The 5,000-nt window shown below is 39.5% G+C and overlaps 1 protein-coding gene across 1 annotated transcript in view; it reads right to left on the reverse strand.

Moving 5' to 3' along the window:
• The window catches only part of LOC135108567 (uncharacterized), a 36,976-nt gene that overhangs the window by 31,240 nt on the left and 736 nt on the right, over positions 1 to 5,000 (reverse strand). The window lies entirely within an intron of this gene.

Raw genomic sequence — 5,000 nt, forward strand, 5'->3', positions numbered from 1 at the left:
AAACACCACACCACCCACTCTGAATTATATTTTCTATGTTTGTGACATATGACAACTGATATGGGTAATATTTTTTTTTGTACAGAGGTTATTTTTATACAATTTACATTTTTGTTATATAGTGTGTTTATCTTGTGATAGTTTTTTTTTTTTTTAACCCCAAGGGTATAGCTGTGTCATGGGACAAATATTAAATATGAAAGAAAAATTAAAGTGAAGAAAATATTCAAATAGCAATCCTGGAAAATTATTTAAGACTAGTCTAAAGGAACGATTCTGACTATAAATATTTTTTTTTCTTTTTGGATGCGCACATTAAACTTTGCATATACTTTTGAAATCAGTAAAACTTTAGAATAAAACTATAATATGAAATCATAAGCCTGAAGTTGATAAATAAGATGTTGATATTTTGAGATGAGCAAAGCCGGCACATAGGAATACCTTCCTGCCTTTCAGTCTAGAACAAAGAAAACTGAAAAAAAAAAAATGTTGCCAACTTTTGCTATCCCAGCCATATAATTATAAAATCTCCATCACAAGATGTTGTAGATTAAGTGGAAACAAGTCAGAACTTGTGAATTTACGTACTTAGAGAGAAATTTGATGTTAATATTGGGATCTTAAATTTATTAGCAATAGATCATGTTAGATTTTGGGAGCACATGGCACCATAAGTGAAAATGTTCAAGAACAAGTTGAGAGTATGGAAGGGTGATAAACTCTTTGGGATAATGCAAAATAATGGATTCAAATTACGCAGAAGGATCCATTTCCGATGTGATGCGTACTACATAAGACTTCATGCGACATTTTGGCGTCAGAATCTAAACAGACCGTGTTTACATTTTTTTTTTTTTTTTTTTTTATGTAGGAAGGACACCGGCCAAGGGCAACAAAAATCTAATAAAAAAAATAAATGAATAAAAAGTCCACTGAGATGCCGGTCCCGAATAGGGTCCGAAGTGGTGGTAAAAAATTGAAAGAGTTCAAGTCATAGGAAGGTGGAAATACAGAAGCAGGAAGGGAGCTCCAGAGTTTACCAGAGAAGAGGATGAATGATTAATTCTTGCATTAGAGAGATGGACAGAATAGGGATGAGAGAAAGAAGGCAGTCTTGTGCAACAAGGCCGCGGAAGGAGGGAAAGCATGCAGTTAGCAAGATCAGAAGAGCAGTTAGCATGAAAATAACGGTAGAAGACAGCAAGAGATGCAACATTCCGGCGATGAGAAAGAGTCTGAAGACAATCAGTTAGAGGAAAGGAGATGATGAGATGAAAAACTTTTGATTCCACCCTGTCTAAAACAGCGTTATGAGTGGAGCCCCCCTAAACATGTGAAGCATACTCCATACATGGACAGATAAGGCTCTGCGTACAGAGTAAGCAGCTTGCTGGGGAGGTGTTGAGCAAAACCGGTAGAGACGTCCCAGAACACCTAACTTCACAGAAGCTGTTTTACCTATAGATGACATGTGAAATTTCCAGTTTAGATTATAAGAAAAGGACAGACCGAGGATGTTCAGTGTAGAAGAGGGGGCCACTTGAGTGTCATTGAAGAAGAGGGGATAGTTGTCTGGAAGGTTGTATCGAGTTGATAGATGAAGGAACTGAGTTTTGAGGCATTGAACAATATTAAGTTTGCTCTACCCCAATCAGAAATTTTAGAGAGATCAGAAACCAGGCGTTCTGTGGTTTCCCTGTGTGATCTGTTTACTTCCTGAAGGGTTGGACATCTCTGAAAAGGTGTGAAAAAGTGCAGGGTGGTATCATCAGCGTAGGAGTGGATGGGGTAAGAGGTTTGGTTTAAAAGATCATTGATGAAAAACAGAAAGAGATTGGGTGACAGGACAGAACCCCAAGGAACACCACTGTTAATAAATTTAGGAGAAGAACAGTGACCGTCTACCACAGCAACAATAGAACGGTCAGAAAGGAAACTTGAGATGAAGTTACAGAGAGAAGGATAGAAACCGTAGGAGGGTAGTTTGGAAATCAAAGCTTTGTGCCAGACTCTATCAAAAGCTTATGAGATGTCTGAAGCAACAGCAAAAGTTTCACCAAAATCTCTAAAAGAGGATGACCAAGACTCAGTAAGGAAACCCAGAAGATCACCAGTAGAGCGGGTTTCATGGAACCCATATTGGCGATCAAATAGAAAGTTGTGAAGTGATAGATGTTTAAGAATCTTCCTGTTGAGGATAGATTCAAAAACTTTAGGTAGGCAGGAAATTAAAGCAATAGGAAGATAGTTTGAGGGATTAGAACGGTCACCCTCTTTAGGAACAGGCTGAATGTAGGCAAACTTCCAGCAAGAAGGAAAGGTAGATGTTGATAGACAAAATTGAAAGAGTTTGACTAGGCAAGGTGCAAGCACGGAGGCTCAGTTTCGGAGAGCAATAGGAGGGACTCCATCAGATCCATAAGCCTTCCGAGGGTTTAGGCCAGCAAGGGCACGGAAAACATCATTGCGAAGAATATTAATAGGTATCATGAAGTATTCAGAGGGTGGAGAAGAGGGAGGAACAAGCCCTGAATCGTCCAAGGTAGAGTTTTTAGCAAAGGTCTGAGCGAAGAGTTCAGCTTTAGAGATAGATGTGATAGCAGTGGTGCCATCTCGTCGAAATACTCGTAAAGGAGGGAAAGAAGAAGAAACAAAGTTTTTGGAGATATTTTTGGCTAGATGCCAGAAGTCACGAGGGGAGTTAGATCTTGAAAGATTTTTACACTTCCTATTAATGAAGGAGAGAAGATTAAAGAGCGTGGGCACGAGAGCAGGTTAAGTCGTTGCATACATAAACGTAACATCCAGCTTTGGATTGAAAATGAGGATAAAGAAAGTAGGAGGGAACAGAAAAGGGGCTATTGTCAGTTGCCTCAGACACCTGAGTTTCAGTGAGGGAAAAAAGATGAGGTTTAGAAGAGGAGAGGTGGTGTTCTACAAATTGAAAATTATATCTTAGACCGCGAATGTTGCAGAAGTTAATGACGAAAAAGTTGAGAGTGGTGTCAAGACATTTAGGGTCGTTGTCAGAAGGGCAGTCCGACCTGGGGACATTTGTGGTCCCCTCCCCAGATGGGGACTCCGAGGCTGGTGTAGGAGTCACCATGATAATTTTGAATTTTTGAGTGAAGGGTATATGTGTTATTAGGTGCTTGTAGTTTTGTGTTGAGGAAGAGAGTTGTCTTTAGAGGGCAGGCTATGACTGCCCCCTTGTATTGTGAGACAGAGAGAAACGTTCAGTGAGGTCACAGCTGGGTTTAATGATAAATTCACAGCATCCCCTGATCCAGTGCTTTAGACCTCACTGGGAGTAATTATCATTTCGGCAGGTGCCTACTGCCTCCTCCTACAGCGTGACGTACAAGGTATGTACGTCACGCTGTCTAGAGAATCTTGTATTGTTTAAAGACTTTGGTTATATGAAAATACCCATCGGTGCGGTTATATGAAAATACCCATCGGTGCGGTTATATGAAAATACCCATCGGTGCGGTTATATGAAAATACCCATCGGTGCCTGTTATAAAATAATTACTTGTGTGAGAGCCTAACCAGACCGTGTTTGCAGAGAGAAGAGGATGTAAATTCCCTTGCCAGTTAGTTTCTTAGTACTTCAGGGAGGGCGGGAGGAAACAAAATTTCAGATGTGAACATTTAGGGTGAATTGTCTTTTCTGTTATGGATTAGAGATTACACCAGTGATACACACACATTTTGAATGTAACGTCTACACGACTAGGATGCTTTCTACCAAGAATTAAGATAACACCCCCGGGGACTCTCAGATTAATTAGCTGTAACTTATTCAAAATTTTTATCATAAACTGTTTAAATATAAAGTCATCCTTCCCAAGTCCCACAACTCCAAGGTAAACAGAACTAACTTCTAGAAATATCATTGTGTATTCAGAAAGAGAAAAATAATATGAAACCTTTTATTTGTTATTTAGATACTTACATCAAAATAACGTTAATCTGGTTGTCATAGGATTTTCCAATGCCGTATAGACCTCTGGCTAAATGCTACCAAAGCACACAAGGTTAAAAGTATTAGGCAAAAACCATGGTTGGTGCCAGCTACTATATTATTTTTTTTAATCTTAACAACTAACCACAGAGTAAACAAAACATAGAATGAAATTGCCATCCAGGTTAATCAATCTAAATCAAAACTAAACTTAAATTTAATATTAATCAAAGTAGACACTCAGAGAACTTCAATACCAACTTAAAATTTCATCCTGAACACAATCAAACCTACCCCCACCCCCACTCCCCCTTAGCAGGGCTGCGTTCAGTACCGCCACTCGAGCGACCCGGGTAACTCAAGTCGCCCTAGTCGCTTAATTTAATGGTTTTGGGCGCCTCCTGGGATATTATAAACAAATCATCGACGTTTCCATGGAAACGGGCACATTCTACTCAACTGTGTAGCAGTAAACATGTATCTGACTTTATTCACTTGGTGATGTTTATTACGGAGTACTTGCTGTCTTCAGCGATGAGGTTTTTGGTGAAGATCTGTTACTAATAGCATTCATTACCCATCCCATTTCCTTTATTTTAATTCTGATATATGTTCAAGGCTCAGTATTTCACATACTAGTGCATGTCATTGCATGTACGCATGTACACACATCACACACGCATCGTTGCCTGCTTATAGTTCTTTGATGCTTTACGAATAATCACATTCTTTTTTTTTTTCTATTGAGGTTTTAATTTCCATGTGTGGATTTGTCATACAAGGTTCGTGATTAGTTTTGTTTAATCTGGTCAATGAATCCACAAACTGAACGAAAATTTGTAAATTTCGTCAAATAAGTAAACGAATATTACGTGAGCTGCATATTCCAGTACTATGCAGAGGAGCGCGCGCGTCCCGGGCGCGGCGAAGCAAATGGGCGAGAGCTTCTTAATTAATGTGTAGCCCCTGTTCACCTAGCAGCAAGTAGATACGGGATGGAACCCGAGGGGTTGTGACCTCGCTATCCCTG

This window comes from Scylla paramamosain, chromosome 17 (genome assembly GCF_035594125.1).
Source record: "Scylla paramamosain isolate STU-SP2022 chromosome 17, ASM3559412v1, whole genome shotgun sequence".
NCBI lineage: Eukaryota > Metazoa > Arthropoda > Malacostraca > Decapoda > Portunidae > Scylla > Scylla paramamosain.